The sequence below is a fragment of the Loxodonta africana genome, chromosome 4, assembly GCF_030014295.1.
Source record: "Loxodonta africana isolate mLoxAfr1 chromosome 4, mLoxAfr1.hap2, whole genome shotgun sequence".
Classification (NCBI taxonomy): Eukaryota; Metazoa; Chordata; class Mammalia; order Proboscidea; family Elephantidae; genus Loxodonta; species Loxodonta africana.
Window position 1 is genome coordinate 135,554,656 of NC_087345.1, and position 14,522 is coordinate 135,569,177.

The following is a 14,522-nucleotide window of genomic DNA, read 5'->3' on the forward strand; positions in this document are numbered from 1 at the left end:
CATTTCAGGGCTACTTCGTGAGTGCCCTTACCCAAAGGTAAGCACTCAACACTGACAGCCAGCCTGGCTTCTGGCAGTTCATTCACAAAAACCTTTTGAAGCTCTTCGTAAAGAATCTTTGCAATGGCCCTGTAACTGACTGATTGTAAGGCGTTCCAAAGCCAGGGGAAGTCACAACAGCAGCCTAGTCAGCACACTGTCCCCCTGAACAGCCCAATGCAGCAGTTTTGCTAGAACAGGTTGCGGGGGGGAGTTGGTTGACCCTTAGTTTTGAAAGTTATTTTCAGTGAGGAAAAAACAAAATTCTCATTATTACCATCATTAGCAGCTCCGTCATTAGCAAACTCACACACTAAAATCCCTTTACAGCATTTGAAGCAGCTCTGAAATCAGCGGAATGGTTTTGAATTTCTCTGCTTACTTTAGACAAAATTATGAGGAGAGTTAAAGGCATCAGCCAAAATATTCTAAATGTATTTAGTTGGATTATTTCCAGTCATCTTCAGATAAGTTTTTTAAGTTCTAATAAAGTCAATACAATAATCGTGCACTTTATAAACGTGAATCTCTGTAGCATCTTTTAAATCCATTTAATAAGATTTAAAACATACCTTTACTGTTTTCAGTGATTATTCTCATTTGTTGCTATTGTCTTATGAGACATGCGGTCTATCATTTGCTCTGATCTGAAGCCCAAAATGGTCAGGAATAGAACTTCTTAAATTATAACATTCTTCCCAAGGGAAAATATGAACATGCTTTACATTAGCCCATTTTATTACTAGAATTTCCCAGAATGCCCCACGTAAAAAGTGGAGGGGTCACTCAATAAAAGAGATCCCTGATTCTTAGATTTGGGAAATTAAGTGAATTTTGAAGTTGAAAAGTGACTCTTACAAGATTATAAAACAGTCACCAGGTTTTTCTGCCAATACTGAGTTTTATACATGGATTGCCTGATCAGTTCACTGAAGTTCGTTTATTCATTCAAGAAAAGCTTTTTGAGCAAGAATTATGTCCCAAACACTGTGATAGAACTTGGGGATAAGTAGCTAATGGCGTAGTTGTCTATGTCTCAAGAAGATAAAGTCTTCTTAGAAATACAGACCAACCATGGTTCACAAGCAAGGGGAGTGAGTGTACATAGACTTTGGGTTTGTAGAAAGAATAGCTCAGATCGAGACCTAGAAGACATCAGGAGACAGACCGGAGAGATATGCAGGAACATACAGACCGTGGCCAGTGCTTAATCAAAGTTATCAAATATTTGATCCCACTGAGGTTGAAGCACATGGACATAGGTTGAAGTGGCAAAGGAAGGAAGGAAGAAGCTTTATGTACATCATTTCCTAAGAAAATGGTAAGCTTGACTGGTCTTCTGAAATTGAAATTCTTCTTAGGTCAGACTTCATTTATCTCATTTATCATTACAGCTACTTCTTGCTCTGCTATGCACTTGGTAAATTATACTCATATCTTTGAATGAGCGATGAAGAAAGGGATTGTGGGGTTTATCAGATGGCTGGTTAGACTGGAACCTGAGAAATTACACCCAAACCATAATCCAATAGAGGAGGAGAAAACCAAAGCAGAAGTTACTTACCTCTCTCCTAAACATCTGTGCCAAACTATTTTCCAAATGCAAAATTAGGAGTTATCAAGGGCCATGAGAGCATTGCCACACACCCTTGAAAATCCAGAAACCTAAATTCAACCTGAGAGATGAGATTTGAGACCAGGAAAAACAATGACATAGCAAACCACGTCTGTGGTGCTCCTGACTGCCTTTTCCCCTGCATTTCCTCCTCTGTTGAGATTTCCTTTTCTCCACCAAAGCCTAGTCTCTTGATAGTTTCTGCTATGATCACAAATACCTTAGCATGAATTTAATCACTTAGTTTTCTGTGCCAGGAGTAGTTTCCATTTAAGTCCCACTCTTACAATGGAGAGAGAGGTGCCCTATCACCTATAATGGAGTCTTTGTTACTTTCCCTTTCTCCTTCCTACCAGAAGGATGTTTACCCGTGTTTTATTGACTATGCAAAGGCATCCGACTGTGTGGATCATAACAAATTATGGATAACATTGCAAAGAATGGGAATTCCAGAACACTTAATTGTGCTCATGAGGAACCTTTACATAGATCAAGAGGCAATTGTTCAGACAGAACAAGGGGATACTGATTGGTTTAAAGTCAGGAAAGGTGTGCGTCAGGGTTGTATTCTTTCACCATACCTATTCAGTCTGTATGCTGAGCAAATAATACGAGAAGCTGGACTATATGAAGAAGAACGGGGCATCAGGATTGGAGGAAGAAGACTCATTAACAACCTGCGTTATGCAGATGATACAACCTTTCTTGCTGAAAGTGAAGAGGACTTGAAGCATTTACTGATGAAGATCAAAGACCACAGCCTTCAGTGTGGATTGCACCTCAACATAAAGAAAATAAAAATCCTCACAACTGGACCAATAAGCAACATCATGATAAATGGAGAAAAGATCGAAGTTGTCAAGGATTTCGTTATACGTGGATCCACAATCAACAGCCATGGAAGCAGCAGTCAGGAGATCAAAAGATGCATCGCACTGGGTAAATCTGCTGCAAAGGACCTCTTTAAAGTGTTGAAGAGCAAAGATGTCACCTTGAAGGCTAAGGTGCACCTAATCCAAGCCATGATATTTTCAATCACATCATATGCATGTGAAAGCTGGACAATGAATAAGGAAGACCTAAGAAGAATTGATGCCTTTGAATTGTGATGTTGGCGAAGAATATTGAATATGCCACAGACTACCAGAAGAACGAACAAATCTGTCTTAGAGGAAGCAGAACCAGAACGCTCCTTAGAAGCAAGGATGGAGAGACTGCGTCCTACATACTTTGGACATGTAGTCAGGAGGGATGAGTCCCTGGAGAAGGACATCATGCTTGGCAGAGTACAAGGTCAGTGGAAAAGAGGAAGACCCTCAACGAGGTGGATTGACACAGTGGCTGCAACAATGGGCTCAAGCATAACAACGATATTAAGGATGGCGCAGGACCGGGCAGTGTTTCATTCTGTTGTGCATAGGGTCGCTATGAGTCAGAACCAACTTGATGGCACCTAACAACAACAACAGCAACACCAGAATTCTAGAGGGAAAACCTGGTTGGTCTGTCTAAGCCAGTAATTCTGCCTATTTGCTGCTCATTAGACTCACCTAGGAAGCTTCTTCTTCATTTTTTTTTTTTTTGTGTGTGTGTGCTTTAGATGAAGGTTTACAGAGCAAATTAGTTTCTCATTAAACAATACACATATTGTTCTGCAATATTGGTTGCGAACCCCACGACCTGTCAACACTCTCCCCTTCTCGACCTGCGGTTCCCCATCACCAGCTTTCCTGACCCCTCCTGCCTTCTCATCCTTGTCCCTGGGCTGGTGTGCCCATTTAGTCTCGTTTTGTTTTATGGGCCTGTCTAATCTTTGGCTGAAGAGTGAACCTCAGGAGTGACTTCAATACTGAGTTAAAATGGTGCCCGTGGGCCATACTCTCAGGGTTTCTCCAGTCTCTGTCAGACCAGTAAGTCTGGTCTTTCTTTGTGAGTTGGAATTTTGTTGAACATTTTTCTCTAGCTCTGTACAGGACCCACTATTGAGATCCCTGTCAGAGCAGTCAGTGGTGGTAGCCTGGCACCATCTAGTTGTGCTGGACTCAGTCTGGTGGAGGCTGTGGTAGTTGTGGTCTATTAGTCCTTTGGACTAATCTTTCCCCCATGTATTTCATTTTCTTCATTTTCCCTTGCTCCAGTTGGGGTGGGACCAGTGGGGTATCTTAGGTGGCCACTCACAAGCTTTTAAGACTCCAGACACTACTCACCAAAGTAGGATGTAGAACATCTTCTTTATAGAATGTGTTATGCCACGTAAGCTAGGTGTCCCCTGAGACCAAGGTCCCTACAGCCATCAGCCCATCAATGCAGTCCCTCAGGCAGTTTGGATGTGTCTATGAAACTTCCACCACCTTGCCTTGATCAAGTTGTGCTGGCTTCCCCACTACTGTGTACTGTCTTACACTTTACCAGAGTTGCCACTCATCTATTGTCTGTCTAGTGGGTGTACCCCTCCCCTCCCTCATAACCTTCAAAGATTGTTTCTTTCTGTACGTAAACCTTTTCATGAGTTTTTATAGTAGTGGTCTCATACAATATTTGTCCTTTTGTAATTGACTTATTTCACTCAGCATAATGCCCTCCAGATTCACCCATGCTGTGAGCTGTTTCAAAGATTCATCATTGTTCTTTATGGTTGCATAGTACTCCATTTTGTGTATGTACCATAATTTGTTTATCCATTCATCTGTTGATGGGCACATAGGTTGTTTCCATTTTTTGCTGTTGTGAATAATGCAATGAACATGGGTGTGCATATGTCTATTCCTGTGATGACTCTTACTTCTCTAGGATGTATTCCTAGGAGTGGGATTGCTGGATCATATGGTATTTTTTTTTTTTTTTTAAATGTATTCCCTTCTCAACCCTGAGTTCTCTATACCAGCTTTCCTATTCCCCCCTGCCTTCTAGTCCTTGCCCCTGGGCTGTTGTGCCCATTTAGTCTCGCTTTATTTTATGGGCCTGTCTAATCTTTGGCTGAAGGATGAAACTCGGGAGTGACTTTATTACTGAAAGACCATACCCTTGGGGTTTCTCCACTCTCTGTCAGACCAGTAAGTCTGGTCTTTTTTTGTGAGTTAGAATTTTGTTCTACATTTTTCTCCACCTCTGTCTGGGACCCTCTATTATGATCGCTATCAGAGCAGTCAGTGGTGGTAGCTGGGTGCCATCTAGTTGTACTGGACTCAGTCTGGTGGAGGCCATGGTAGATGTGGTCCATTAGTCCTTTGGACTAATCTTTCCCTTGTATCTTTCGTTTTCTTCATTCTCCCTTGCTCCCAAAAAAGGTGAGACCAGTGGAGTATCTTAAATGGCCACTCACAGGCTTTTAAGACCCCAGATGCTACTCACCAAAATAGAAGGTAGAACATTTTCTTTATAAACTATGTTATGCCAGTTGAGCTAGATGTTCCCCAAGACCATGGTCCCCTTAGCCCTCAGCCCAGCAATTTGGTCTTTCAGGGAGTTTGGATATGTCTACGGAGCTTCCATGACCTTGCCTTGTCCAAGTTGTGCTGGCTTCCCCATCTTTTTGCTATTGTGAACAATGCTGCAATGAACATGGGTGTATATATGTCTATTCGTATAATGACTCTTATTTCTCTAGGATATATTCCTAGGAGTGGGATTGCTGGATCATGTTGTATTTCTATTTCTAGCTTTTTAGGGAAGCATCATATCATTTTCCAAAATGGTGTGCCATTTTGCATTCCCACCAGCAGTGCCTAAGAGTTCCAAGCTCCCCACAGCCTCTCCAACATTTGTTGTTTCTGTGTTTTTGATTCATGCCAGTAAAGTCAGGGTGAGATGGTATCTCACTGTAGTTTTTGATTTACATTTTTCTAATGGCTAGTGATCGCGAGCATTTTCTCATGTGTCTGTTAGCCACTTGAATGTCTTCTTTGGTGAAGTGTCTGTTCATATCCTTTGCCATTTTTTAATTGGATTGCTGCTTTTGTTGTAGAGGTGTTGGATTTTCCCAGAGATTTTAGAGATTAGACTTTATTGGATTTGTAACAGCCAATTTTTTTTTTTTTCCCCATTCTGTAGATTCTTTTTTTACTCTTTTGGTGAAGTCTTTCGATAAGTGTAAGTGTTTAATTTTTAGAAGACCCCAGTTATCTAGCTCACCTTCTACAGTTTGTGTATTGTTAGTTATGGTTTGTATCTTGTTCATGCCATGTAGTAGGGCCCCTAGTGTTGACCCTATTTTTTCTTCTATGATCTTTATAATTTTTGGTTTTATATTTAGGTCTTTGATCCATTTTGAATTAGTTTTTGTGTAGGATGTGAGGCATGGTTCCTGTTTCATTTTTTACAGATGGACATTCAGTTTTGCCAGCACCATTTGTTAAAAACACTGTCTTTTCCCCATTTAATGGACTTTGGGCTTTTGTTTAAGATTAGGTGAGTGTAGGTAGATGGATTTACATCTAGGTTTTCAATTCTGTTCCATTGGTCAATGTGTCTATCATTGTACCAATACCAGGCTGTTTTGACTACTGTAGCTGTATAATAGGTTCTGAGGTCAGGTAGTGTGCGGTTTTCTACTTTGTTCTTTTTCTTCAATAGTGCTTTACTACCAGGGGTCTCTTCCCTTTCCATATAAAGTTAATGATTAGTTTTTCCATCTCATTAAAGAATGCTCTTGGTATTTGGATTGAGATTGCATTATATTTGTAGATTGCTTTGGGTAGAATTGTCATTTTCACAACATTGAATCTACCTATCCGTGAGCATGGTATGGTTTTCCATTTATGTAGGTCTGTTTTGGTTTCTTGCAGTAGTGTTTTATAGTTTTCTTTGTATAAGTCTTTTCCATCACTGGTTAGATTTACTCCTAAGTATTTTATTTTTAAGGGGCTATTATAAATAATATTGCTTTCCTGATTCCTTTTCATAGTTCTCTTTACTGGTATATAGGAATCCAACTGATTTTTGTATGTTTATCTTATATCCTGTTCCTCTGCTGAAACTTTCTATCAGTTTCAGTATTTTTCTTGTAGAGCCTTTTAGGTTCTTTATGTATAGTATCATATCATCTGCAAATAGGTACAGTTTTACTTCTTCCTTACCGATTTGGATGCCCTTTATTTCTTTTTCTTGCCTCATTGCTTTAGCTAGGACTTCCAACACAATGTTAAATAAGAGTAGTAATAAAGGACATCCTTGTCTTCTTCCTGTTCTCAGAGGGAATGTTTTCAGGAACGTTTCAGGAAGCTTCTTGATGTCTGAACCCCAGCCAGCCCCTAGAGATTCTTATTTAATTGCTTTGGCCTATGGCTTGGGCATTGCCATGTTTTAAAAGCTCCCAGGTGATTTTAATGTGTAGTCAGGGTTTAATGACTGGTCTAGGCCAATCTGCAGAGTCTATTTCCCAGCACATGTAATGGTGATTGCTGCCGTCAGTTATCTTGTGCCCACAAAAGAAATCAATATTAGATGAAACCGACATTGCAAATGGCAGAGAACAGAAGTACAAAGAATCTAAGTCCTTGAAATCATTGACACCACTTCTGGATTTCCAGTTTTTTCTTGCTGTTGTTTGGTTGGTTGATTTTTTGTTTTTTAAACCATAAAGGTTTTCTGTTACTTGCAGCCAAAGCATCTAAATTTAAACTTTGCCACAGTAACAAACCTCAACATTTAGCTTAACAAACCAGAAGTTTATTTCTCACCCAAAGTTCAATGCAGGCTAAAATGACCGGCCTTAATTTTGTAACTATACCAACTAATACACATCTCCTTCAAGGTAGAAGAAGAAGTAAATGGAAGACACACACTGACTTCTAACTGCTTTGGCAGGGGAGTGACACATGTCATTTCTTAAAGACCCCTGGCCAGAACTAAGCCTCACTTTAATGCCAGGACAAGGTTGGAAATTGAAGGGAGTCCATGAATTTTTGGTGAACACTGACTGTTCTGCCATAACAACTTAATTGGTAATGTAATTACAACCATATTTTGGTTTGCTGAGGTAGTGTTTAATGTAGAAAGGAGATTTTGTAAGAGCAGGGCACTTCCTACTTTGGAAACCATACCACAGAGGCAGTTGCCTATATTACAGCTATAAGGCAATATGGTTTAGTAGAATAAACCTGAGTTTAAATTCTGACTCTGCAACCTACTAGCTGTATGGACTTGATCAAGGAATATAACTTCTTTAAGACTTCACCTACATTCTGCTAAAATGAGAATGTTGCTATCTAACCCATTAAGTGTTTAAGAAACCTAAATGAAGTGATTTGTGCAAATTTAGTGCTCTAAAATGTAGCTGTTAAGAAGCTTTGTTCTAGAACTCCTGGTATGGAAATGAAAGCTAAGTTAGCCAAATTTTGATGCTCACAAAGGCTAGTGGAATGGCCTATCAGGAGCCTTGGGGACTTTTTTGGGGGTCTCTGTGGCATCTCTATGCTGTCACTACTGCCTTGGATGACACAAGTCAACTGAAACCTATGCCGGATGGAGTCTCCTGGCATTTTTTAGTTTTGCTCTCTGTTTCCAGCAAAAGTACACCCCTTACACACATCATATCCTAGCTGATAATTGCATCTCTATGGTTTCCAGGAATTTGGGCAGCAAATCTCTCGTAGATGTCCATTTGTGTAATAACTGTTCTCATGGGACCCTGAGTTGACTATAGAGAGGGTGGCAAGGGATTTGGTAGTGAGATAGAGTCCCACTGATGGATGGAACCCTGATTGCTTATTCTAGATGTAGGCCTTGGTGTTCTCTGAGGCCAAGAAGAAAAAGAGTAAGGACAGAATTGAAAATGGTTCAGGAATACAAACTGAATTTGGAAATATCAGGGACGGAAGGAAAGTAGTAAAGGAAGAGGGGGAGAGCTGGCCCTGGTTTCTTGCCCCAAGCTGACATTCTTTTAAAGATCCTTTTTAAAAAGAAAAGAAAAAGAAGAAAAAGTAATTTTATTGGAAAAAGGCTACTGCTTTCAATTCTCCCATGCCAAGAAAGACAAAAGCAAGAAATCCATCCCTGAGTTTTGCCAAATCACAGAAAAGCACATAAGAAGGATAGTCTAATTCCCAAGCGGCATTGTAGGAAACATCAGAACAAATGAAATTTAAGCCTGAATGCAAACATCTGTGGAATCTTTACTTAGAAGCGAAAAAAGAAAGTGAGATTAAGACCTACAGCATTTGAAAGAGTAGGTTAATAAAAATAATGCTTATTTACCACAGGTTGCAACTCAAAAGGCGCTCCCACATGTCACAGATCTTCTAAAACATCAACATCCTTAAGAAACCACAATGTTTACCCTGTGTTTAATATGCACATAATGTGCCCATGACTGTTGTTTTTGCCTTCCCAGGCCCCTTTCATCCCTCTTCTGCTGCAGAAATCTTTCCTGTGAGATTCCATTCCAAGTTGTCCAGGTAGAGCTGCTCTGACACCAACTTGCCGTTTGTTATGCCTTGCCAAGGGGGTATGTTTGTGCCCCAAGCCTGGCCCATTGAAGCACTTCATTCCTCAGACCAAAGTGAATTGCTTAGAAATGGACACATAACCCAAACAGGGTTATAGATCCTTTCCTAAGGTTTGATATATAGACATTGGGAAGGGGCAAGGGAGCTTTCTTCTTCTCTGGGATCATGAAAGCTTAAGACAAATAGTCCTGGAGATGTTGGAGTTATCTATGTATGTCATGGTGGGTATCTGCTGAGAACCAAGGCAATGAAGAGGAAAGAAAGATTTGAGACATGAAGAGAGACCCAACTCTGATGAAATTGTTTTAGTCCCAGAGTCCAGTAGCCTAAAATCCAGAATTTCTAGTTATGTTAGCCAAAAACATATTTTTGCTGAAGCTAGAGTAACAGTCAGGATTTGAACAGAGAGGTAGAACTACCAGGAGAGAGAGAGACCCGATACATAGAGAGATGGAAGATGATAGATAGATAGACAGGTAGATAGACAGATAGATGGTCTTAGATTTTTATGTTGCCGCAACAGAAATACCACAAGTGGAAGGATTTAATGAACAGAAATTTATTTTCTCACAGTTTAGGAGGCTAGAAGTTCAGATTCAGAGCACTGGCTCCAGGGGAAGGCTTTCTCTCTCTGTCAGGTTTGGAGGAAGATATTTCTCTCTTTTCAGCTTCTTTTCTTGGTTCCTTGGCGATCTTCTTGTGGTGTTTATCTTCCCCTCCATTTGTGCTTCCTTCTTTGTGCCTAATCTGCTCTTTTTATATCTCAGAGGTGATTGGTTTAAGACACACACTATGCTTACGTGGTCATATTAACATAACAAAGAAAGTCTTATTCCCAAATGGGATTACCTCCACAGGAATATTGTTGTTTGGAGACTTTGAGTCGATTCTGACTCATAGTGACCCTATAGGAGACAGTACAACCACCCCATAGGGTTTCCTAGGCTGTAATCTTTACAAAATGAAGTTCTCCTCCATACCCTCTCCCCTTCATCCCCATCCCTGGCAGAGCTTCTGGTGGGTTCGAAGCACAGATCTTTCCATTAGCACCTGAGTGCTTAACCATTATGTCACCAGGGCTCCTTTCCACAGGCATAAGGGTAGGATTTATAATACAATTCAGCCCCAAACAGATAGATAGATAGATCGAGGTAGAAACCAAACCAAAAAACCAAACCCATTGCCGTTGAGTCAATTCCAACTCATAGTGACCCTATAGGACAGAGTAGAACTGCCCCATAGGGCTTCCTAGGCTGTAAATCTTTATGGAATCAGACTGCCACATCCTTCTCCTATGGAGTGGTTTGTGGATTTGAACTGTTGACCTTTTGGTTAGCAGCCAAGCATTTAACCACTGTGACAGAGACATATTTTCCATAAGCACAAGTTGAAGCCCATGAGGAAAAACTGAAACTCATGTCATTTATTGCCTCTGACCTTAGAGGTCTGACTACCTTGCAGAAACCAGGGTCCCTTCTCATAGATGTGAACACATACAGCTGGCCCAGGAGTCACAGAAGCTGAAGGGGGGTACAGGGGAAGGTGTACAGGAATGGGGATTCTGGGACATGTAGTTCTGCCTGGCCAAGATGACACATTAAAAAGCTAAGGAGTACAACATAATTCATCTGAGAGAATTTTTGACATTTGAAATGGAAAAAAAAAAAAAAAAACCCTGAGTAATACCGTAATTGATACCAGTAAATGATATGCCTTAAACCATGAGATTGGCTGTATCAAGAAAGTGTATAAAACAATGGAACTTTCCTCACTTTTAGCTTAGAAGTTAATAATTCTAGCTATGTGTAAGCAAAGTAGCTGGGTAAACCAATGCTACCGTACACTAATGCATCTTGGGGTCCACAGGCTGGAGCATTAAGGGCCTTAGTAGAGAAGTGTCAGCATATTGGAGCATTTGGGACTTCTGGGAGACTTAAGAAGAGTCCCACAAGAAAAAGACTTGTCACAATTTAAGCTGGCTCATCTGAAGCAGTAGGGACAAGGCATACAACATTGCTAAAACTCTTTTGGTTCGTAACATCAAAATGGCAGTCAGATTAAGAGCCCTCTGAGACCCCCCAAAACTTTTCCAAGCTGCACTGCCAGTGGAAACATTTTTGCATTCCCATCTCCACCAGCTAATGTGGACCATAAAAAGATTACAAGGACGCTGTGTCTCTTTCCAGATTATTTGTACTGGTTTCTATCTTTCTCCCACTTACCTCCACAAAGATAGTGGAAAACAAAAGAGGCAGACATCACTCTGGGAGAAAATCTTGTAGTAGGAGGGGCCAGAAATTAGGGGAACCTGATTCTACCAAAACACTTTCTGAAGTGTGCTAAAACACCCCCATTGTAAAGCATAGCCCCTTGGGATACAGCCTGGGGCAAGAGGCTCATTAGTCACCACAAAACCAAACATTTTGTTAACCATTGTCCCAGTTGCAGGACAAGAAAAAAAAGTAAATCTGAGGGGTTGGGTTGTGAGTGGAGGGAAGAACGGACAGTCTACAGGGCCTGGGTCAAAAGGCAGAATTCATAAATCTGTGGTCCAAATTCAAGGACATAAAGCAATATGAATTCTAGCTTTGGATACTAAATCATGGAGTCGTGCAAATGGGACTTGACTGACAGCAACTGAGGTTTTAAGGAGCAAACCCACCAGAGAACTTTCAATCTTACCAGATAAGGGTCTGTGATTGCCAGTCCCTATTTTAAGTGTCTAGGCCAGCCCTGTCATGGATTAAATTGTGCCCCCCCCCCCCAAAATATGTGTCTAGGCCATGGTTCCCAGTATAGTGTAATTGTTCACAATTTTGTCATCTGATGTGATCTTCCTGTGTGTTGTAAATCCTGCCTCTGTGATGTTAATGGCAGGGGATGGGGAGGGGTGGGGGGAGACTGCAGCAGTTATGTTAATGAGGCAGGACTCAATCTACAAGATTGGATTGGGCCTTGAGCCAACTTCTTTTGGGATATAAAAGAGAGAAGCGAGCAGAGAGACAGGGAAACCTCATACCACCAAGAAAGCAGTGCCAGGAGAAGAGTGTGTCCTTTGGACTGGAGGTTCCTGTGCTGAGAAGCTCCTAGTCCAGGGGAAGATTGCTGACAAGGATCTTCCTCCAGAGCCAACAGAGAGAGAAAGAATTCCCCTGGAGCTGATGCCCTAAATTTGGACTTGTAGCCTACCAGGTCGTGAGAAAATAAATTTCTCTTTTTTAAAGGCATCCATTCTGTATTTCTGTAACAGCAGCACTAAATGACTAAGACAAGCCCCAATAAGAAGTGGACTGCTAAACTAGTGCAGACGCCAGAAGGAGTGTGTCTTAAACTGGGTTCTCTAGAGAAGCAAAAGCCTGTGAGCCATGCCAGAAAGTCCATTAATATTCAGTGCCGGCCATACCCCCAAGGAAACCCCCTTTCAACTGATTTGCTACTCACAACAGATTCCTTCCTGGAGGTGATCACATTATATGCTGAAGATCATTCAAAAGCTGCTGCAGCAGTATATTGACAGGGAACTGTCAGAAATTCAAGCCAGATTCAGAAGAGGATGCGAAACCAGGGACATCATTGCTGATACCAGATGGATCTTGGCTGAAAGCAGAGAATACCAGAAAGATGTTTACCATTCGACTGTGTGGACCATAACAAATTATGGATAACATTGCAAAGAATGGTAATTCCAGATCACTTCATTGTGCTTATGAGGAAACTGTACATAGATCAAGAGGCAGGCGTTCCAACAGAACAAAGGGATACTGCATGGTTTAAAGTCAGGAAAGGTGTGCATCAGGGTTGTATCTTTCCACTTTATCTAATCCAAGCTGGATGTGATAATTTCCGCATTCGGTTGGATCACCTTTCTTGGTAATAGGAATAAATATGGGTCTCTTCCAGTCGGTTCCAGCTGTCTTCCAAATTTCTTGGCATAGATGAGTAAGCACTTCCATTGCTGTATCCATTTGTTAAAACATCTCAATTGCTATTCCACCAATTCTCAGAGCCTTGTTTTCTGCCAATGCTTTCAGTGCAGGTTGGACTTCTTCCTTCAGTACCATCAGTTCCTGTTCATGTGCTACCTCCTGAAATGGCTGAACGCTGACCAATTCTTTCTAATATAGTGACTCTGTGTATTCCTTCCATCTTTCTTTTGGATGTTTCCTGCATCTTTGAATATTTTCCCCATAGAACCCTTCAATATTGTAATTAGAGTCTTGAATTTCTTCTTCAGTTCTTTCAGTTTGAGAAATGCCAAGTGTGTCCTTCCCTTTTGGTTTTCTATCTCCAGGTCTTTGCACATGTCATTATAATACCACATCATCATAGGACTACCAAGCTACATCATAACTTCCAAACCACTGGGAGTTATGGCCCAGCCAAGTTGACAAACAACCTTAATGCCACGCCAACCTTGAAAAATATCTCCATGGAAGAAGAGAGAAAGGGACCCCCTCTCCAAGACTAAACCAAGTAGCGAGTTTGGCTTACCTATGGACTGACTGCTCTAACTAGCAGGGCATCCTTATGTCTGTTATGAATCAGATGGCATCTACACTACAGGCTGGATCCTTTGCATTTTTCCCTCATCTCCTTTTCCAAATTGTAGTTTTTAATAAAATATCTTTTCAGGTAAAATCTTACTTAATTGAAGCCTCCCAAAAGGGCAAAATTTCCCAGCACCTTCCAAGTCTCAATTATGGACATCAGCAGTTCTTGAAAAAGTTTCCATAGGTACAGTTACAGACATTAGAGGGAGTAGCAGGGTGTCTTTAACCATGAAATAAGGAGTCCCTGTAAGGAGCTTGGAAACTCTGGTGGTGTAGTGGTTAAGTGCTACGGTTGTTAACCAAAGGGTCAGCAGTTCAAATCAGCCAGGCGCTCCTTGGAAATTCTATGGGGCAGTTCTACTCTGTCCTATAGGGTCGCTGTGAGTCAGAATCGACTTGACGGCACTGAGTTTGCTATTCTTTTAATAAGGAGCTCATTAGGATGGGCTTAAATGGTCGCTTGAATGATGTTTGTGTGTGTGTGCACATGCACGTGTGTGCATGCATGTGTACACTGTATGAAAGGGACGTTGTAAGGCAGGATCAAGTAGATTTGACACACACTCAAGAATATCCAAACCTGGGACCCTATAAGGCAGAAGGGCAATGACAAAGGAGGCTGGGGGTGGGGGGAAAGTAGAGTGCTCAAGTGAGAGTTTTCATCTCAAAGGTCAGGATCTGTATAGGCTCTGGGGCATAAATGGGGCAGCCAGCATACTTTTATTCAGGTTCAATGGAACTCAAGTAGTCTCATTTCAGTCTGGGGGCAGGAAAAAATAATGATAATAATGAAGCAAAAGTAAGAAAGCGTTCAAGTAAATGTCTAAAATTTAAAGGAAATGAAGCAGAGCGAGTGTGGTGGGAGATGGAAGG